Source organism: Chinchilla lanigera, unplaced genomic scaffold (genome assembly GCF_000276665.1).
Source record: "Chinchilla lanigera isolate Chin_1 unplaced genomic scaffold, ChiLan1.0 scaffold00048, whole genome shotgun sequence".
In the NCBI taxonomy this organism is placed as follows: domain Eukaryota; kingdom Metazoa; phylum Chordata; class Mammalia; order Rodentia; family Chinchillidae; genus Chinchilla; species Chinchilla lanigera.
This window is the reverse complement of record NW_004955449.1, coordinates 6,777,824-6,801,235: the sequence shown is the minus strand read 5'-3', so window position 1 is coordinate 6,801,235 and position 23,412 is coordinate 6,777,824. Positions and strand designations below refer to the sequence as shown.

The following is a 23,412-nucleotide window of genomic DNA, read 5'->3' as shown; positions in this document are numbered from 1 at the left end:
ATAAATGTTTGAATTTACATAAACTATGTATATGCAGTGAAGCTAATTCCTAAAATGTGAACCTCTGTCCCAAGTCCCAGTTCCAAGTATTTTATTTCTCCCTTTAACATATTTTAACTCCCTTAGGTTGATTTTAGTGCTTAAAGGTTCATTAAATTGGAGTTGTTTAACATTTGCTTGAAGGACATGAGGGAAAGGCTTCTCTTCTTGGACACAAGCCCTGTGGACTGAAGGTCATGATGTGCTGTCTCTGGAAGTTATCAGAGAAGAAAGCTATGACCATGCAAAAGTCAATAGAAATTACCTAGGATTTTGTTCCACAAATACATATCCAGGAGACTGTGATTGAAAAAAAGTATTAAGTGGGAGTATTTATGAAATTCGTCAAACCTTACAAACTCAATACCATAATTTCTTTACAGTATCTCTATTCTATAATATATATGAAAATGTAAATATCAAAGGATGACCAGGAACATAGAGTTGATCCTCACACTGTCAGAAGGAGCAAAAATAGAAACCAAGAATATTTTTGTTTGTTTGTTTGGTTTTTTGATGCCAATACCAATAGGATCTTGCTATTAGTTCAGGCTCATTATGAACTCATGGCACTCTTCCTGCCTCCGTCTTCCAAGTGCTATGATTACAGGTGTGTGCCGCCATGCTCGGCTAAAAGTTTAATGTTGTTGTTGTTGTTGTTGTTGTTTAAGACAGGGTCTCACTATGTAGTTCAGGCTTCCTTCCACTTGCTAGGTAGGCCAACCTGGCTTCAAACTCACAAGGATCCTCCTACCCCAGACTTCTGGGTGCTGGAATTACAGGTGTGAGCCACCACACCTGACTTAAACCAAACATACTAAAGTGGAATTAAAGAGTAGAAATTGGGAAAATAGAAGGAAAAACTATGTAAGAGTGCTAGGAAAATATTCCATTATGCCAACCTATATTCATAATCAACTATTTGGCTGTAAAATAAAAGAAAACGCAAGATTTTTAAAATATTATTTGTTCAAAGTATATACTTTTCTTAAATATTAACTATGTGAAATCTACATAAACAAGAGATATAATTCCTAAACAAAAACAGATTTCTTTTCAGTTGTTCTCCGACCAGTGTGAAAAGGTACAGTATTAATTTATAGTTTTGATTGATATCTGGCAGTGTTTTATGAGTGAATGGAATATCTCTCACAGTTGGGATTTTTATCTAGAGGACCAGTGACTTTGAGGTCCAAGTGGGCATTCCCTTTTTGTCAGTAGAATGGAACCCAAACTTTGCATTGTCTGGTTAGAAACTGGGAAGATGAATAGAGACCAGTGAGAAATTCATGTTGTAGAACTTTTATTTTATTGACTAAGCAAAGTACATTTATTATACATCATGGTTTTCTCATTCCTAAGCTAAGTTTTGAACTACTCTGTGTTATTGGCGAGTCCAATCTTACAGCATTCTTTAGCAAATTACATTGTTTTCCAGTAGACAGTTTGACATAATAAGTGATAGGACAGTCTTCCTTAAAAGGATTGAGAATTCAATAACTTAATTTTGTGGCCCATATTTTATTTTTTTTTCTCTTATATTCTTTTATCTACTTAATACTACAAATGACTTTTCCCATTTGTAAAGAATTTTAAACACAGGTTAGAAAACCACAAAAAGGAATAAGAAGATCTTTCATACTATTGTTGTATATACTGAGCTCATGATCTGACACCATCAAGTAATGATGTCATGAAATAAAGGAGATTGGGAGAGTTTTGTTGGAAATAAGAACAGTAGCTCCTAGATTTCCAGCAGGGGTCTTGAGCAAGTGGCCGCTGAGGCCTTTTGTCAAGGATGTATTGCACAGCAAAAGCTATTAATGATACTTATTATATATCCCTTCTATGTGCCTCCCTTCCCTACTGGAGCAATGTTAGCTAAGTGACTATACTTGTAGTCACTTAGAATCAGCCTATAGGCTGATTCTCATTTGATCTATGTTGTACCCACTTTGTGATCAACAGCATTTTGGGGTTATGTTATAATTAGCACAACCTCCTACAGTGAGCCCAGATAGACATCAGACATAATAGATGGGTGACCAAAAGATCTGGACCCATGCTCCCACCCCTTTTCAGTAATGCCATTGTTCTTTCTAAGATGAGAAATATAATCTCAAGCTACTGTTTATCTCAAAGGAGGCTTGCAGGCTGGGCTATTGCACCTTCTATCATGAGACCTGACCCTTGTCAGATTTGCCTCCCGCTGCAATCTTGGTGTGCCTCATCTTTTGAACTGAGTTCCTCCAGGGCCCAATCCCTCTCTGACTGCCCATTGATGTCTCTCTAATTTAGCTGTCTGTAATAATATTGGGCTATGGAAATTTTCATGTGCATTAAAAAATGGGATTGGGCCCAGAGAGTAGCTGAGGGGTAGAGCACATGGCTAGTATGTATGAGGCCCTAGGCTCAATTCCCAGCACCCAGAGCAAAACAAAGGGACAAAACCCATTTCCTTCAGGCATGGTGGTACATGCCTGTAATCCCAGCACTCAGGAAGCTGAGGCAGGAAGATCATTGTGAGTTTGAGACCAACCTGGGCTACAAAGTGAGCTCAAGACATGCCTGAACTACATAGCAAGACTACATCTCAAAAAAAGACAAAAAATAAAAAAATAAAAAATGGGATTGCCCACAGAGGGATTTCATTTAAAAGTGTAGGAGTGGTTGTGAAGGGAATATAGTTACCTGAAAGTATTTTATATTAGGATGTTAGTCTACTCACAAGTATACTCTTACACCAAATACTATCCCTGTCACAAGCTTGGATTTATTGTGAATATGCGTAATGCTTGCTGTTAGGAGAGTCTGCAAATCTCTTATTGGCAACAGAGACACCAGAAATAGAGGCACCTGTCCTCCCAGCTGGGGTTTGCTCATGGGAAAGAAGGTCGCTTAACACCATTTTATCCTCATGGACAGCTGTATACATGCACTTCTTTAGGGCACAAGAGACCTAAATTCTGTTAAAAAAAAAAAAAAAAAATTTAATGGTCAAACAAATTTGACTTGAAAATATTTTGCTTTTTCTCATGGACTCATTAAAAAATATGGAGACACAGTTTAGTAAAAATATTTTCTGTCTACTTTTATTCTGAATTAGTTTTTTAATGACTCCATGAACAACAATATTTTCAGATCAGATTAGGTTGGAATTTACTTTAAAACACTTTATTTTGTTTTTGATGCAGTCTTTTATAAAACATAGGGCTTCTCTCCATGTCTTGGCTATGCCTCTTTGTTTTTGCGCATTTAAAATATGTTTATCTGTTGTTGGTGCTGGGGATTGAGCCCAGAGTCTTATGGATGCTTGGTAACTGTTCCACCACTGAGCTGTATCCCCAGCCTCCCACCTCCCCTGAGCTGCCCTTCCTCTCTTCCTCCCTCTCCCGCTCCCTCTCTCCTTCCCTCCTTCCCTCTTTCCCTCCTTTTTTTCCTCCCTTCCTTCTTTCCTTCCTTCCTTTTTTCCTTCCTTCCTTCCTTCTTTCCTTCTTTCCTTCTTTCCTTCCTTCCTTCCTTCCTTCCTTCTTTCCTTCCTTCCTTCCTTCTTTCCTTCCTTCCTTCCTTCCTTCCTTCCTTCCATCCTTCCTTCTTTCCTTCATTCCAGGCAGGATCTTAGCAAGTTGCTCAGCCTGACCATTTTAATTGTCTATTTCTCCTAACAGACTCTAAGCTCTGTATGAGTTGGTCCATTTCTGTTTAGTTACTACTTTTCTATATAAGTGGATCTGTTTCTACTTAACCATCACCTTCTCTAGTACACTGCCATTTTCTTAATTCTGCAAAAGTGGATGAATATTTGAAAGATAATCAGTTGGTTTTGACTGGTTAAGAAGGAGGTGAAGACCTCTTAAAGATCACCAGATTCAGTCATTCCAGCACCTGAGAAGTGACTTTGAGTCACAATGTACATTTGTTTCCTTCTAAACTGAGTTATAACTTAACTACAATAAACTATATAGATTACAAGGGCACATTTCCATGAGTTTTGCCAGGTGTATGTACTCATGTAACCAATATCTCTGCCAAGGCATAGAATTTTTATATTATTATACAAAGTCTTCTCATACAAAATTGTAGTTAATCCCTTTCAGCAATTCTCCTGATGATTATTGTACCTTATTTTTGCCTTTTCTAGAACATCATATAAATATCCCAGTAAAGAATATGCTTTATATGTGTCTTGTTTATCTTACTCAGTTTTAAAGTTTTCTGATTTATACATATTTACCTTCTAAACATTTAACTGGATTAACAAAAAATCAAAAATTACCCATGCTGGGAGTACTAAGGGACAGAAAGGGATTTGGAGAAGGGGAAGGAACGGATAACAGTGTAAAAGGAGGGGGTGAGGATATCACCAAAGTATGCTACAGACATCTAAGAATACACCAAAAGGAAACTCACTGTTGTCTGTAATGAATGCACATTATTGGGGGGCCATTTCCATGGCAGCAGTTATCAGGGGCCTCTGCAGCAAGTCCAAAATCTCCTGCCCAGTGTTATGGCCCAGGGTGAGAAAGAAAACGAGCAGGGGACAAGAATTGCAAGGAAATAAGGGGTGATCAATGTTCTCTGAGAACAAAGACCAAGAATCTCCAGCTTGCCACTATTTTATTAACCCGTGCAGGGGGGAAGGGAATAGTGCTTTTCCTGGAACAGCGTAGAAGTAGTGGTTGAATGGGGCAGTGCAAAATTATACAAGAGACAAATTAAGATTCAGCCCCACACCTGGGCACTAATTCTCCCTGCATTGTCTTCGCAGGCCTCATCCTGCCGGGTGAGCCACAGTCTCACTGACAGTCAAGATCCCAGCAGTGACAGGTGAGGGAGAGGAAGTGGGATTTCCCTGTTCGGAAACCACCCGCAAAGCAGGGCAAGGAGGGCCTTGACGTATACTATGTTAATTTATCATGCATGGCCCCCAAAAATACACCAGTTAAAAAGGAAAATCATCTACAAATAGTGACAGACTGTGCTATTTAAAACAACAGCAACAGTCAGAACAACAGAACCTACTGTGTGCCTGTTCTTGGAGACCTTATTTGTTCTATCTTTCTCTGTCTCTAATAACTTGCTTTTCCAAATTCCAAAGATATGCAGAATGATTCTTATAGGTAGAGTTTGGAAAGGCCCTCAGACTCACATCACTGTAATAAGAGCCTTCATAGGCGATTATTTTAGAAACCAAGCAGAGAAATGGGGCACATTCTAGAGCAGGTAGCACACCTGGGCTTCCAAAACCTTTCCAGCCTTACACGTTACTGTGCCATTGGCATCTGGTCTCCCCAAACGCTTAGGTGGATGATGATGAATGCATAACAGGCCATAAAGTTAAGAGCTCCCAAAGTAAATACTCCACCGAAAGCCTTCTTTAAAACACATCCTTAGCAGTAGTAGTAACTCTTTAGGGCTGTAAAGGGTAGTGTTTGGGTAGAATTGCTAAGTAAGTTTACAAAGAAACATAGTCAGTTTGCAGGCAGTGAAAAGAAGCTTGCCAAGGAAAGCCTGTGGAAAATGGATTCATCGAATTAGAGCAGTCTGTGATCGACTGCCAAAGCCAGCTTATTTTCTTTGCTAGTTCCAAAAAAGGACGGCTGGAACTTTGTGATGATGGAAGGCTATCTTACAGAACATGCTGGCCGCGGATACTTTTTTCCGGCTCAGGTCAGCATTATTATAGACTTGATGGGGTACTTAGGGCCCTGGTAGGGATTTTTAGGTCAGAAAAAAATGTAAGTATAAGAGATTAGGGGCCAAACTGTGCTAGTTTATCTCTGAGTAGAGCAAAGTAATAAAACAGTCTTAGGGAAGCCACAGAGACAGACTGTTTAAACCTAATAATTTTCTACTTCTATTGCAGAAACCCTTGCTATTATTAATAAGACCGCAATATAAAATTTTGGCCAGGAAAAATAAGCAAACAATTGTGGAAAAGAGTTGAGTGACTTTTTTACAGGAAAAGACATCATTTATTTAAAGGTGGATAAGGGGGAGATTATAATAATATAGGAAAGAAAACTGCCTTCAAATTAGCCCTTCTTCAAATGCAAATTATTTTATGCATGGCTATTTCAATTTTGTGGAAATTTTATACAATAACAGAAGGAGAATTTGAACAACTTGCAATAAAATTCTCTTGTAGACTGAAGCTTTCTAATGTCACTTATACATTTTTCCTTTCCTTAGATCTGCTGAAGTCTCTTCAAGAATTGCTCGGTCCAGGAGTGGAAGGATTCAGTGAACACTTTACCCTGAAGGGACTGCAGAAGTTTTCATCATAAGGTACTAACTGATTCCTATCTTTGGTTCTCTGTCTTCAAAAATGTATGAAACCATGATGTACAAATAGACCATATTGTCCAAAATATTAAGGGTGCCTTGAAATTTCTTTATAGCTTTGTAGCATCTTATGATTTGTATCTCCCATGTGAAGTAGGTTCAAAAGTAATTGCTCAGCATATATTATCCTTACCTTTGAAGTCAGATGATATGTAGAAACCAGGATAATTGCAAAGCACCAATCTAGCTATTTTAGGATAGATCACCATTAGCAGAGAAGATGGTACCATTCTTGTGGAACCCTGAAGGGGCTGCTCACCCCCAGAAAGCCTGGCATTGCCTAGAAGCTCCGGGACTGAAGTGAGCACCCCTCAGTACATCTGTGCATCATGGTGTGGGCAAAGCTTTGGTGGTGCACAGTAGTTGCTTTGCTTTTTGAAATCTGTACAGAGTTTCCTGCTCTTTGTACATCTGTGTCATTAAAGTCTGGGTGTTGAGAAGGTTTTAGATTTAAAAGTGATCCTTTAGGTCCTAAATTCTCACATGAATTTAGGTTTACTAAAGATCATAGAATGCAACTAACTCTTCCATCAACTAACTCGAACTTAGAACATTTTCCTTTTTCCTGTTCATCCACAGAGGTAAAGAAGTCCTCCTCTAAAGGCCCCAGGGGCGCGTCTCCTTTGGGCCAAGCTCTTGTCTCCCCAGGGCTGTTCACCCAAGACAAAGTCTGCCTCTGGGATCATAAGGATGCCCACAATCTAAGATAGCTGTGTACTTTGAGGTCTCCGTACGTTGAGCTCTCTGGTCTATCTATGGAAGGTCTGATTCTGTTTTCTTAGTGTGTTCAATCAGAAGATGATTAAGGATTCAATAATTTGGGGCCTGACTCAGATCCTAACTGAACACTGCCCTGTGCTAGGTTTCTGAGTGATGGAGCTTCACTTCCAGGATACCACCAGACTTGTCACAGATGCTGACACCTAAGGCACCTCAAAACTAAGAGGGAACACCTGGAATGCCCATAGCATCACTAAGTAAAATTGGCAGAAAATAGTCTCTAGTTATAATTCATGATTCTACGAGTTGTTTTACCATTTTACCAGCATTTTTGTCTTGGCTTGGTTTGCTCTTGCAGGTTCTGTGTCTTAGGTTTTGCTTTTGCTTTATTGGATAGAGGATAGAGGGATTGGATATTGGATAGAGGGAGTGCCTGAGAGAGAGAGGGTCATGCACACACAGAGAGACAGAGAGAGAAAGACAGAGAGAATTAGGGAGGGAGGGATTAACTTTTTAAAATTAACAAATCATAGAATAATTTTAGGTCTACAAAAAATTAATTCCAAATTTCCAGGCCACCCTCTAGCCCAACAGTTTCTTCGATTATTAGCATTGTTTATTAGTGTGGTGTCCTTGTTAAAAAGGATAACCCAGTAATGACACATTGTTATAAAGTTCAGAGTTACATAGTGTACACTGTTCATATTCTATCTTCTATGAGTTTTAACAAATATATAATGATATTTCCATCACTTTCATATCACACACAATTTTTATTCTGCTGTAAAAATCCTCTGTGTTCTTTTATTCACCTTCCCCTCCCTCAGTTTGAATCCCTGGCGATCTCTGATGTTCTTTTGCCGTCTAAGAATGTAATGAAGCTGGAATCATAGCATACATAGCCTTTTCAGATTTGCATCTTTCATTGAGTAAATGTGCTTCTAAGGTGCGTGCGTTTTTCTTTCTGTGTATGTGTTTGTGTGTGTGTGTATGTGTGTGTGTGTGTGTGTGTGTGTGTGTGTCTTGATAATTTATTTAATTTCATCACTTAAGACTGTTCTGTTGTGTGGATGTCTTAGTTACTTTTCTCATTGCTGAGACAAAATATTGGATACCCAAAGTTAACCAAGGAAAGATTTATTTTGGCTAACAGTTTGTAGATGTGTCAATCCATAGTCAGCTGTCTCTAAGGCAGGGCAGCATAGCAGAGAGGCATCATACAGGAAAAATAGTTCATGGCATGAAGGCAAGAGGCAGCAAAGCAGCAGCAGCCAGCCTCCCTTTATGTTCCATCCAGGCTATTCTACACCTAGGGTGGGCCTTCCCACTACCCACACCCAGAAGTATGCTAAACCAATCCAGTACCACACACCCTTAATCCCAGTATCACATGTCATAAATACAGCTACTTCTCAGAAGCTCCACCTATGAGCACATGAGGCTTTGGGGAACATTTAAGTATGAGCCATAACAGTGAATATACCACAGTTTGTTCAACTATTAAAGTATTTGTTTTACTCCAATTCTGAGAATTTTTTTGGTGAGACAGGTTCTCTCTGTGTAGTTCAGATTGGCCTTGGGTTCTCTATGTAGTCCAGGCTGGCCTCAAACTCACAGCAATTCTCCTGCCTCAGCCTCTCACGTGCTGGGATTATAGGCATGTGTTACCTCGCCTGGCCAGAATTTCTCTTAGAGCCTCTAAAAACACTTGCCAACAGATTTTTGAATAGATATGTTTTTGACTCATTGGTATAGAGACTAAGGAGTATGATTCCTGGATCAAACAGTAAGAGTACACAGTTTTATAAGAAACTGTCAAACTATATTTCACAATCACTGTACCATTTTGCATTCACACTAGCAATGAATAAGAACCCTTACTATTTTTCATCCTCAGATATATAGTGTATTTTCAATAAGTAGCTTATTTGTTTTTGCAGTGCTGAGCTTTCGATCCATGACCTTGTGCATGTTAGACAAATACTTACTAAGCCATAACCCTACCCTTATGTTTTAATGTAATTGATTAAAAACCAATTATATTCAAAAGAAACTGTGACTGCCCAGATGACTCTAGATTGTGGGCGACTAGCATTTTCTTGAGTATCTATTCATAGTAAGGTTGATTAAAGGTTGAACTCTTTCTTATCAATCCCATAATTTTGTTGTGGTTTTTGAAATACATATGTCACATTTCTGAGTCTGTGTGTGTGTGTGTGTGTGTGTGTGTGTTGTGTGTGTGTGCCTACTGCTCTCTCATAATAGTAAAAAACACTTCTAGTAAAACATCACTAAAATGAAAATATATAGAGCATATCAAAGTTACTTTGTTTCTATGAAATTTGTTTATGCTGTAGTTCTCGATATTAAAATAATCCATGTTTAATGCTATTCAATGCTAGCTTTCTGCCATGAAGAAGTGTTATATATAAGCCACATCAAATTAAGAATCTCTAGTTTTTGTACAAATAGTCTTTTACTAAAATGGTTCAATTTACAATTTTGGCTCTTTATGAGGGCACAAAACGTGACATTCATTCCATTTGTACATCTTCATTATTTGTGGGTTTTTTATTTTGTTCTGTTCTGTTTTTCGTATGAAGAATCAAGCACAGGACCTTGCGCTTGCTGGCAGGCACTGGGCCGCTGAGTTCTATCCCCCGCCCCATATTCATTATTTAGTTTTGAATTTTGGTCTGAACCATCTTCAGATGAAGACTAGAAGTGGTGTGAAAGTGAGATCTTTAAACACTTCAGAGATGGTGAGAGAGTGTTGTCCCTTGGGGATTAGTCTTCACCTGTCCAAAAGCCTAGTCCTCTTTTCTAGAGACTTCTCTAGGTCCCTTCCCAGGCTTTCTTTCCAAATTGGGTCCAGTTTTGAGGCGACTTTGCCAGTCAGAATTTTTGGATAAGGTGGTGTGTCTAATCTACAAATCAGTGTTTCTTTCTTTCTGGGTGTGTGTGTGTGTGTGGGGGGTGTATGTTCCTAGGAATTATGTGCTAGGATTACAGGCTTGTGCCACCATCCCTGACCCAAATCAGTGTTTCTTGCAATCAGAAGGAGGGTGGTGAAGAAAGCATGTCAGAGTATTTGAAGAAGGACAAAATGTTTCTTATTTATGACCATTAAAAGGAATTAATATCTTTTAAAATACATAGAGATGATCACAGAGTAAGGTGAAACTTTGAATATAAATATGAATAGCTGTCCCAGAACTGGAAAATGGGAGTGAGAGGAGCTTCAGTGATGGACCACACTTTCCCAAGAAAATGGGCCAAGTGCTTTTTCTATGTAGTCTCAGTTTCTTTTTGAGTACAAATATTGTTGTTTTTGTAAATTTTAATTTTTTCAGTTCATGTTGCCTAAATTGACCGTAATTTGTAGATCATAGGACTAGGAAGCCAACAAATATTTCTTAAATGAAAAACAAAAGTCTAACTTCCTGAGATTTAACTGAGAGTGGGAAGATGAAGTTGACTCGGACAGTCAGACTGAGCAAAGCCTTAAATTCCAGAATGAGTTTTGACTTATCCTTACAGTGAAGGCTTCTAAGAAGGATAAGAAGGTAAATTTAGGTTTTGAAGAAGAAAATCGGCCAACAGGAAAGGAGATGGATTAAAAAGAGGGAAAGCAAGAAATGCAATTAGCATGCTAATTCGCTCATTACCATGAGAAGAAACCTGGACTGGGCTGTTGCACACCCCTCCACCGGAGGTTGGGGAGTTGGGGAGTTGGTAGATAATAGAGACATTTCTCAACTCAGTTAGGTTAATAGTCACTGATCACTTATCAAGTGCCAGTCAGTGCTGCAAGCCATTGCGACCACCACCAAATACAGAACATATTCTTTCTACTGGGGTGCTATGGACTGACTGACAGTGTCTTCCCTAGAATTCCTATATTCAAATCCTAATCTCCAAAGTGGTAGTATTAGAAGTTGAGACCTTTGGAAGGTGTTAGGATTAGCTAGCAGACTTGTAGGAAGAGGCAAAGGGGCTAGCTCTCTGCCATGTGAGTTTATAAGGAGATATTGGTGGTCTGCACCCTAGAAGAGGGCCCTTACTCCAGGGTGCCAGCACCCTGATTTCAGATTAAGGGCCTTCAGAACCATGAGGATAAATTCTTGTTATCTACATACCATGCATTTTGGTAAACAAAAAGAATACTAAGTAATAAACATAATTAAAATAAGTCTAATTTTTTAAAATTTAGAAATATTCTGATGGGCAGAGAAGGGACTGGGGCAGTGAGCAACAGGTTACAATATCAGACAGGGCAGAAGGAATAGACCTCACCAAGAGGTGAGATCTGGGTAATTATTGGGCGGAGGTAAGTGAGGGAGCTCCCACCCCAAGCAAGTGTGTTCCAGGAAAGGAAACCCAGAGACCAGATGTAGGAGCATGTTTAAGAGGTGGGCGGAGCAGCCATATTTTGAATTGAAAATCTAACACAAGGCAAGTTGCTCAAACACTGATCGCCAAATACAGAAATGGAGTTTTTCAAATACATGCCTTTTAGTTGTACAGAATAGTGGGCTTCATTGTGTCATATTTGTATGTGCAGATAATGTACTTTGACCATTTCCTTTCTGTTACCATCCTTCCAATTCCTCTTCTCTATCCTTCCCCCTAACTCTTTCATGTGATCTTTTTTTTTTTTTATTTTAACTTTTTTAGATTCTACATGTGAGGAAAAATATAATATTTGACTTTCAATGTCTGGTTTATTTCACTTTACATGATCTCTAGTTCCATCCATTTTTCTGCAAGTGGCATTATGTCATTCATCTTTATGGCTGAATAATGTACTATGCCACGTTTTATTTATTCATCTATTAGTAGGTACCTAGGCTGTTTCCATAGCTTAGCTGTTGTGAATTACACTGCAATAAGCATAAGTATCAGGTATCATTTCAATAAACATAGGTTTGCAGCATATTATATGCTGACTTTAATTCTTTCAGGAATATACCAGTGAATAGTATAGCTGGATCAAATGGTGGCTCTATTTTTAGTTTCTTTGGGAACCTCTGTCCTCATTTTGATAATAACTGTACTACTTTAAATCTCATCACAGTGTTTATTTTTATTTTTTTTTTTTATTTTTTTGGTTTTTCTCTGGTACCGGGAACCGAACTCACGACCTTGCACTTGCCAGGCAGGCGCTTTTGCCGCTGAGCTAAATCCCCAGCCCCTTCATCACAGTGTTTAAAGGTTCCTATCACTACTAAGTCATGCTTTCCAGTGTTTACTGAGTTTTTTCGGTTTTTTTTTTTTTCTTGGATTTTTCATGATAGCTACTCTGAGTAGGGTGAGATGGAATCTGGTAGTAGTTTTTATTTCATTTCTCTGATGGCTGAAGATGATAAACAGTTTTCATATACTTTCTGGTTACTGAAATGGATCTCTCCTACTGGAAAAAAATAGTTCTATTTTAGACCAAGTCATTCAGTTGTTTTTTTTTTTTTTTTAGGACAAAAGAGATAGAACAGTGAATGAAGAAGTCAGCCTTGTGCCATGTCCAGAGTTAAAGTCAGTTACAGAAGGTAGCATATTAGAAAGACAGAGAAAGGCAAGGATTATTGTGCTTCCACTTGAAGCTGAGCAGAGATGGATTGGCTAAGAAAATGAGACTCCAGTTTGCCAAATACAGCATAAATATTCAGGAGAATGATGATGGGGGAATTGAAAAACCAATAGAGTTGGGAGAAGGAGCGTGAGGGTTCTGATGACCACTGATGACCCTAGAGAGAGCAGCTTTGATACCAGAATCAGATGTCCTGGCCCCCGCTGCTCCAGTATCAATATTCATGAGAACAGTAAGCGTAGGAAGGAGTCAGGTTTTTCAGCTTTATTCCAGGCTAATCCCGAAGAAGATGGAAAGAGCTCACACCTCAAAGTATATGATACGCATATATGCATATGTCACAATAAAACTGAATACTCTGTACAGCTAATATGTAACCCTGCACCACCATCACCACCACCATCACCTCCACCGCCCAGCAAAAACAGAACAAACACAAAAGCTCTATATTTTCCAGCTCCAGGCTGGAGGGTTTTTATGTGGGGCAGAGTAGGAAGGGTCTTCCTAAGCAGCAAGTTGTGCATCAGCAGGTTGCGTGTGTGTCTTCTTCCAAACATCATAATGAATTTTGACCTCTTGTAGCTAGTTACTGAATTGGGGGTTAAGAAGGCCATATGGATTCCATAAATCTAAAGAAAGGTTTACCCCTAACTTCTTTCTCCATGAGGGTTCTTTTCAGCCAAGAATTTAGGGAGAGTTAGAAAGGGAGCAGGAAGGCTAATTTCAAGGGAGCCCACTTTATGGTTTTCACTAGTTGAAAATACAGGATTGCAAAATAGAGAGGTCTTGCATTCTATGCTAGATACTAGATACGGGGAAAATCTGTGTTGGGAAAACATAGTATTTTACAGAAGTTATGTATGCTATTTTTTACATTTAGGGGCTGAGGATTTAGCTCAGCGGTAAAGCGCCTGCCTGGCAAGGGCAAGGTCATGAGTTCGGTTCCTGGTACTGGAGAAAAACCAAAAACAAACAAACAAACAATTTTTGTCATTTAGTCCAGGCCGGCCTTGAACTTACTGTGTATCCCAGGCTGGCCTTGAGCTCAGGATCCTCATGCCTCAGTCTTCTAAGTGCTGGGATTACAGGTGTTCAACACTGTGCCAGCTATCCAAGTGATGCGTTAATTTTCAACTGTACATTTAAGATATGTTAATGGTGGTTTCAAAGCTTTCTTTGGTAAAAAGTGTTGACAAGTTTGAAAGACTAAAATTAAGTGCGTTAAAATTCAAACTGAGGGTGTGGGCAACCTTGGCTACGCCTTTGCTCTTCCCGTCTGCTCTGATTCTACAACAAGGTGCAGAATTGACATACTGAAGAACTGAGGTCTCTGTATGTTTTAGGGGAGTGATTTGCTCAAGTCCCAGAAATTCCCCAACTTTCCTCAGGTCATTATCAAAATGTGTATTTTACTAACATGGAAGGCTTTTTAAATGCGACACATCACTTTTTTTCCTTCAAAAAGCCCAAAGAAACAGTAGGATTAAGGATTAAAATAGGATTAAGAGTGGAGCCCAGTATTTGATAGTTTTAATAACTTTTTACTGGATATTTTTAAAGGTCTGTAAGAATTAAAACAGCATTAAATAGTTCAATACATCTTGGTTAGAATTTTAACAAAAAAAGAGTATTTAGAAATCAGGGATTTGAAAAATGTATACCGTCAGCTTTGGTTCCTGCTGTCTTCATAAGCCAGAATGAATATTCAAAATTAGAATATTTTCCTCTGTTCTGTAGCAAGACTACCAGAAAAAGCACTTTAAAGAAGAGGGAGAACAGATATTTTTAAAATATCGCATTTCAATATAAAGGTTGTGCTTCTTTGAGGAAGTGTGTTAATGTTGATGTGATAGACGGCAGGAGTTATTTGAAGTTTTAGGATTAGTTGTAAGGAGCTGTATGAAGGAGATCACATGGATACCCAAGGTTGACTTCTTGCCCTTTCTCTCCCTTCCTCCTTCAGATCGCCATCCTCACACCCCCTATTAAAGCCCACTCTCAAGAAAGCATCAGTCATCAGTCTTTTATAATTTCAAAACAGCATGAATTTAAATCAGTGTGGTACTTGCCCGAAGAATATTTTCATTTTAAACAGGAAGGGAGAGTGGTGTTTCCATTTAAAATAATTACAAACAGCCTTCTTAGCCTGTATGTCTGACCTGGGGGATTTTATTAGTCTTTTTCTGATTTCTCTTACGTTTATTTTTACTTCTGGTTTATATTAAAGGAACTGTGTGGTTCCCATAATTACAACACGATGAGATTCTCATTCCTTTTAATTAACCTGCTTTTTTCCCCACAAATGATTTGGCTACATTTGTTAGCAAATGAAAAATTCTAGTTGCACTATTTGCCTGTTATTTTCTACTATTTGCTATTTGATATTTACATTGTTATGTTTCAAATCCAAAACATAAGCTCTAGACTTCCATATTCTGTAAGAAATACCACAATTTTTCCTTGAAGGCATTGTCCTAGAAATTATTTCTTAAAAGGCACGCCTCTTGGTTTTGTTCATTGACAGAGGAAAAATGGCAGTCAGAAAATGAAGATAGACAAGTAGTAGATTTGATATTATGAGACTCAGGGATTCAGCAATAAAAATAAACCTTAACTCAAGGAAAAATTGGCATATAATATGAAGAGGAAGAGAGTGGAATTGTTGTATTTGGCAGCAAATCTGGCAACATAAGTAGCTACTTAAAATAAAGGCTTTTTAAAAGCTTTTTATTTCTATTAGTCCTTGTAATTGAATAAAAAACAAAATTCTTAATATTTATAAGCACAGAAATATGCATAAGGTTTTTTGCTTCAATCACAAACTGCTTAAGACTTATGCTTTGTAGTAGCAAAGCAAGAAAGAGGATAACAGTTATCAAGCATCCAAAAAGCCCCCACATTAAAGACTGCAATAAATTGTGTTTTCCCTTTCCCAGCAAAGAGCAACAAATGGATAATTTGGATGGAGGGTAGAAGTGAGACAAATGAATGTGTATGGCTGGGCTGCAATCTAGAGGTACCAATCTGATTATCTGCTCTGCCACTGGAATATTTAAGCAAAATCTAGGGGTGCGGTACCGGGTGCATGTGCGTGTGGGTGTACGCGTGTGCATTTGAGATAGGATCCAGAGAGAGGCAAAATGGTTTTTGTTGCTTTGGGAACATTACTTCACTTTCTTGCATCTGAATTTTTCTGAGAAAAACATCCACTTAATGTCACAATAGCCTCACAGGAACAATTTAATAGCTCCTGCTAAAAGCCTGTGAGAACTCTCAGGATAGAAGATCCAGCTTTGCAAAGGCTTCCTCAGCCCCTGTCAATCTTAATTTAAGGAACTGAAAACATGGGTTGATTTACCAAGGCATTAATTGCAGAAAACAAGAGGTAAGAATAATTCTTCAGAAATTGTTAAAATGTTAGTCAAATAACCAGACAATTACAGGGATACTTTATTCAGTGGTGATTCTAAACTATGGGTTCAGTATAACTCTTTAGATTTACCTTACCATTTTAAATGACAGCTAATCAGGAAACGACCTTTGGAGCAATTTCTCTCCCTGTGTGTGTGGTTTTTTGCTGAATTGTGGGGCAAGGGCTCGGAGCCCTGCGCTACACTAGAATCTTGTATCAATCAGCATTTCATTAATGTGACAAAAACCACGATATAGACAGTTTAAAGCAGAAGAGGTTTATTCTGGCTCATGACTTCCTTGGTTTCAGTCCATGAGGGTCTGGTTCCAAGGTTGATACAAAACAGCAGGGTGTGGGAGAAGAGCCAGAGAGGAAAGGGTCAAAGACCAGATAGAGTCCCCAAGATCACATGCCCATGACCCACTTCTTCCAGCTAGGTCTCTGGTCATAATAGCCTAGTCAGCTACGAACTTGTCAGTCCATTACCCTTGATGAGGTTACCGTGCCCACAGTCCAGGCACGTCCCTAGGAAATGTCTTCATCAAGCCCAGCGACACCCGCCTCATCCAGTCAGGTGACATCAAGCATAGACCTTTTTTGGGGTGGGTACTTTTTTTCCAGACAGGGTCTCGCTATTTAGTTCAGGCTGGCCTTCAGCTAACTTTGTAGCCAAGGCTGGTCTTGAACTCGCAATGATCCTTGTGCCTCAGCCTCCTAATTGCTGGGATTACAGATGTGTGCCATCACACCCAGCCCCAAAGCATAGATCTTATAAATTGATTTAGGTGAAAAAAAGTGTTCATTTTGTGCTTGTTGCTTAGGTAAGCATATTTTCCCACTGATATTTTTATGAGCTGCAATAATTGTTGAATACATTTCCAGTACATAGAAAGAGCAACATGGCTGAACATCTTTTGGCTAATGAGATTAAGATTTTTAATCCACTTTCTGACTCTAACTTTCTCCTGAGGTGAGTAACATAATCTTTTGAAGAATGATCCATGGGAAGAAGTTGATCCCAGTAAGGTAATTAATTATAAACTCATTACTAACAGTTGACTGTCAGAACCACAATCCTTTACTGATAGCCAGTCTATCGTCCTATCTGTGAGCGGAAGACCATTGACTTTAATTTGAGTCAATTAAATTACATCATTGGTTTGCTGATAAATTCCTAAAATAGCAATAGGGTAGCTTTTAAAATGGGCATTTAAAAAGCCAATGGAGTAATCAACTTTAGGATGTATTTTAATAAATTAAAGTGCAATCATCAGTTAAATGACTGTTCCTTTTAACTAACTAGATGGGATGCTGTGTCTTCAAAATAAATGGAAATAAGCTTCACTTCACAAACAGTGATTATTTTGATCTCTAGATTAGTTTGTATTGCTATATTTGAACATAATTTTTTCTTTGAAGTTTTCTATTCTTTTCATTTTTTCCCATTTAAGTCTTTTCAATATATTGTCAAAAATATTTCCTGATTTTTAAAGTGCAAACTCAAAGGTAGAAACAAAACAAGATAAGAAAACCCGCCCATTTTATTTACAAAAAGAAAAAAAGACTTACATGATATGAATTTTATACCTGTCTTTTAATTGTAATCTGAATATGAAATCCAGTTGATCTTTCCAAAATTTTGAAGCCTTTTTTCTCTTGAGGAGATCTCTCAGAAATGCTAATTAATATACCCTCAGCAGCTAAAAAGAATGTCAATAAGGCTAAGGCAGCTCTGGGTTGCTACTGTAGTAATTAAATACCGGGGACTTTACCTCGAAGTGCGTACTTACTTCATAGCATTAAGCCTTCAAAGCAAAGCAGCGTTGATATTGAGACAAGCACATGAATGAATTGCATATGACATTTATGGCAAGACTCTAAGTGCCATTTCTGTTCTAAACCCCTAAAGCGTTAATGCTTTAAGCATAGTAGTGAATTAAGTGTGAGATCTCATATGACTCCACGTTCCATTTTTCTCTTCTTTACAATAGAAGCAATTGATAAAAGACTATGGATGTTTCATTCATTCTTTCAACAGATCTTTTACAGATTTCATAAATCTTTCCATAGTTACTGTTAATGAAAAACACTATATAGAAAAGAACAAAGTGAAATGAGCAGATGTAACAGAGTGCCTTGATGTTTTCAGAATGCTAAGGAATCCCCAGGAAGGAAATAGGTGAAGGCAAGGGAATCGTTGAAGCAAAAACAACCTGCATGTTGCAGGGATAGAATCATTGCAGTGTTTCCGGTACAAAGCTGTAGGACCACAAATGCGACGGCAGAGGATTTTAATTAATATTTTGTAACAGATTACTTCCTGATACTTTTAAAGTTAAGGTTATTGACACACTGCCCACTAAAACTTCTAAAATGTCTCCTTCACAGTCGTTCTTCTTACCCAAACAAGGACTGGCTCAACTATTACTAAAGCTACTGCAAGCTGTGGGTAGACCTATTGGGCACTTGTGGGTGGCTATTTTTCATAAGTTCAAGGGCGTACGTACTTCAAAATGAGACCTCAGAATATCCGCTTCCCTTCACTAAACCACCAACAAAGCTTCACCTGAGCAAAAGCAGAAAAGTAGAAAAAGCTTACTATTAAGCTATTATTATTGTAGGCTCTTTAAAATCTATTTAAAACCTCTGTGTCATTTTTTATGAGATAACATAAAAGTGCAGTAGCTTGGAACTAAACAATGATCTCTAACCTACATTTCCAGTGGCATCCTGCAGTTCTTCCCAACGTAATTCATACACTTTGTGCAAGCTAGTAAATATAAACTTTCCCAAATGTACCGTATGTTACATCATTTCCGTCAAATTCCTCCCATCTAAGACATCCACCAATTTATTCTTGTTAAATGACTATTTGGACTTCATGATAGCATCACTGACAACCTCATATCAGAATAGACTTTTTTTTTTTCAGTTTTAAAGTCATACAATCTCTGTAATGCCCTTCCATATTTCTGGACCCTTGTCTAGTTGCTAAGACTTATGAAATGGGGATTGTGTCCACTGTGTTGAAATTTTAAATGAAGATTCATTAGGTAACATTATATGTACAAAGGTGCCATTTATACAATAGATCCATTAACCTACTTGTACTCTAGATATTTGTCTTTCTAACTTATTTTTGAATCATTGAATTCAGGGTGTTTTGAACATATTCAATGCTGAATGAATGCATGTTGCCAGTGATAAAATATAATGAAGACTTAGCAATACCACTAGGCAACAGAACTGCCGCATCCTCATCAAGAACTTCTTGGCTCCCTCGGTTGATATTCACTGGGAATAATTCAGATTAATTACTACCAATCATGAAGAAGTTAAGATACTCCAAGAGTAAAGAAGCTACACTTGAATTGCAATGAATTTTTTTTAAAAAACTGTGTGCCAAGTCTGTAGATTGAATGTCTACTATTATTTATTTGGCCTTATTTATTTAGTGGGAATCATTTCCTTAGACTGTGCAGAACATTGAATTGAAATGCACACAATTCTAATTCCAGTGTAGTCTATAGCCTAGAATGGAGGTATAAGTAACTCCCGATTAGACATTGTATGCAATTATATGTCAACCATGAAAATAAGTACTAGCCAGTTTTCAGAATCTGAAAAGAAATCACCTTACAGGCACTGCTTTTGTCTCTTTTCATTCTGATTGGTTTTCTTGGGAAAGCAAATTATAAAACCACTTGGCACATAAAGATGTTTCTTTTCTTGTAAACTAGTGATAAAGAAAAAAGCTGAAAGAAAATGACTTATCAGAAAGGAATAGCTTCCTTCAATTTCTGTTGATAGCTGACTAATTGAATTATGATACCTCAATGAAATTTAATGCATAGAGTCATAAGAGATAAAATAAGTACATATTTCTCTATATACCAATGCAGATGTATCTCTAAAATATATTAAGTGAATAAAACAAGGTGGAGACCACTATGTATGATATACTATCACCTGTACAAGTACAAGTGAAATGTAACGCAGTATAAGTGATCTATATATGTGCAAAGTATATGTTGGAAAGATTAGACAATGCCGGTTGTGCTAACTGACTTTGGAAGGGAAAGGAGATTCTTAAAATGAAGAAGTGTGAAGGAAACTTTTAACTCAATATACTTTTTAGAACTTCATCTTCAAAATTGTGAACCACATGAATATATTAACTATTAAAAACACCTTTAAACTAAAAAAGGATGAACAAAAGAAAGAATTTTGAGTGACAGACCATTAGTCTTGTTTTCTGAAAAATAGACTTGTATGAAGCCTGTAAGAATCTGGAAAACATACCTTCAGGGCTCTTCCTCCTAATATTGTTGACATTCACAGATCTGGCAGTGTTGGGCCACAAAATCTGAGTAGAGCCTTCAAGGATATGGAAGGTGAAGCACAATATCTTGTTCTCTATGGAAGAGAGCGGGAGCAGATATGGATAAGGCCAGCGTACTTCCTCATGACGTGTGGAATTTGTGCACATATTCAAGACAGCATGAGGAGCTCTGCTTGCAGTTCACAAGTACGTCCTTCATGAGACTTGAGTGAAACAATAGTACAAGTTTAAACACAAAAAAGAAAACCAGTCCCTATCTCTGCTGAGCAAATGACCATAGGGACACACACACTATTTCCATTCTTCCCTAGAACTCAAATACTGATTGAAGCAACACACCTCTATGTAATCTTTCCCAGCACGGCTTAGCAGACATAGATCCACGATCCTGTGTGCACCAATAGCAAGCACTATTTTACCTTTTTAAATATGTTAATTTTTAGCACATAGGTCATCATGCCTTATGGCAGGCCTGTCTTTCCATATGGCTGCGGCCCTTAAAGTCTTTTGCTCTTTTTCTTCTTTACATCAATTACTTGTTACATTAAAATGTTTGGAGTAGAGATTTAGTGTTTTTGAAATGAATGAATGACTTTGAAAGAAAAAGGACATTGTGCAGAATGAAAGATTACCTCTGAGATAATTTAGAATACAGTCTGGCTTCCTCACAAATGAATTATCAGGATTCATACGGGAAAAAATGGACTCAAGACATACTTAAAGAAAAGTTTTAGGTAGGAAACTTGATGAGCTAATAGAAAAAAAAAATTAAACTTTAATGGGACAAGGAAAAAAACAGAATCATATATAATAAGGTATAGCATGTATCACATATACTGAGTCATTCAAGAATGCAAGTGCTTAAATATCATGGAGGTAATTTGGACTCAGAATGTAGCAGGACTTTAGGAGATAAATCATGCCAATATCCTTAATACAAGTAAGACATGTCATGATAGAAATATAGATGAAATGCTGTGTTGCTTGACTTTAACATAGGGGTTGGATTAGTGGAGGTTGTTCTTGGTAGGGAAATTAGAACAAGTGCAAGGCTATAAGTTTCATGGTGTATAACCAAAACATCTAGTTTCATTGACTGGAGGGCAGAGTATATGAAGAGAATGAATAGAAGATCAACCTAGACAGATCAGGCAAGGCAATACTGGAAGTTTTCCATAGCTATCACTGTAGGACTATGTTTAGCAGTAGATGTACAATCGCTAAAATTTGAGGGCCATGATCATAGTGTGCTTCAACTAGACTAATACTATACACCTGGTGTACAAATTTTGTCATAGAGCAGTTGTCATATACGTCTTCAAGAAAAATGATTCATCATTTAAAAAGTTTGGTCGTGCTGCAAGAACAGAGTGGAATACAACAGTGGAACAGAAGAGGAATCCAATAACAAACTTGGAAGTAGAATAAATTAAATATGAAATTAAAAAAACTAACAAACACAAAAACAGAATTATAGAGAACTGTTTAGGAAAATGTACTGCGATGTCAGTCAAACATTTACATTAACTTAGGAGGAAAATTACATTACTATCTTATATTATATATCACTAGCTAACAAACACCAGGAGAGAAGTAAATGTATTAAAGAGTTCATAAAACTATGTGCACAAAGCCTTTGTTTTATTTAGTAACTGTTAAATATTGAGTATTTCATATTTCCTTAGTTTCTAGGGGCAAAATATTGTAGTTGGAAAATGTCTTTGTTCACACTGCTTTCACATAGTGCCATAGACTGGGTGAACTGTCACTAACAGAAATTTATTTCTGAGAGTTTGGGAGACTGGGAGTCTGAGGTCAGGATAGCAGCGGAATCGGACCCACTTCCGGGCTGTAGACTAGCAACTTCTTTCATCCCCACAGACAAAGAAAAGAACTCCCTGGGTCCCTTTTGTAAGAATACTAATCTCATCCCTGAAGGCTCTACTCTCCAGGACATTAATTGTCCAAAGCCCCACACCCCAATGCCACCCTAAAGGCCCAAGACTTTAACGCCATTACATCAGACATTAGGATTTAAACATATGAAGGGGGTGGGTGGCTAACATGTAACCCATAGCAGTAAAAATTCATTTTTATTCAAAATAACTTCATTTACAGATGCTCTTTAGTAATACTTTCCCATCAGTGGGTACTACAAGCTGTACGCTAAAGATGAATTAGTGTTTAGGACTCTTAAGAACAAAACATTGCACATGACCGGCATGTTCCAAATTATGTTCTATAAAACATTAATTAGCTCAACATAAAAACAAAGTTATTAAATATTTGGGAGATGGCATATGGTACTAATTATTTCCTAAACGAGATAAATTTTAAAAATTGAAAAAAGTAGTTTTGCAAGGACTGTCACTAGCACTTATGCAGGAATTTAATGAGCTAATCTCTTTCTTAGAGGGGTTAAAGGAGAAGACAGATTTCAGGTTTATTGCTGACCCTTTTGTTCATAGAGAGTCAAAGATGAGTGTCAGGGTTTTCTCCATCATAACAACCTGATGGATGGGTGTCGCTCAGAACATCCACTGACTTCTTTTCTTGAAATAGAGGAGGCAAAGAAAAGCAGTCCTTTTGGAGTAAAAATGCATTGCAACTTAAGAAATATTTTTTTTTAATTTTATGTTAAAGAGAGTAGTAAATGAGAAAAAAAAAGAACAATAGCAGCATACCAGCATCACAAACATAAACAAAGCAAAACAAGAACATTTAAAGTGATACAGGGTTTCAAGACAAAATAATACCCATTAGAATGGATAAAAAAGTTGTGGTACTTTCATATAATGGAATATTACTCAGCTATAAAGACAGATAAACTCAAGGATTTTACAGGTAAATGTTCACAGCTAGAGACCATACTCATAAGTGAAATAAACCACACCTCTATGTGTAAGCAATGTATTGTCTCACTAGTGTAAGAACCTGAAAGAGTGAATAAAAATTAGGAGGTATAAT

At 37.7% G+C, this 23,412-nt stretch overlaps 1 protein-coding gene across 1 annotated transcript in view; it reads left to right on the top strand.

The window, feature by feature from the left end:
- B3galt1 (UDP-Gal:betaGlcNAc beta 1,3-galactosyltransferase, polypeptide 1) overlaps positions 1 to 23,412 on the top strand; it is a 555,141-nt gene that overhangs the window by 206,094 nt on the left and 325,635 nt on the right. Inside the window, exon 2 of the transcript XR_001235825.1 lies at positions 6,232 to 6,327. The gene's annotated coding sequence lies outside the window, so the exon portion shown is untranslated. The remainder of the gene's footprint in view (positions 1 to 6,231; positions 6,328 to 23,412) is intronic.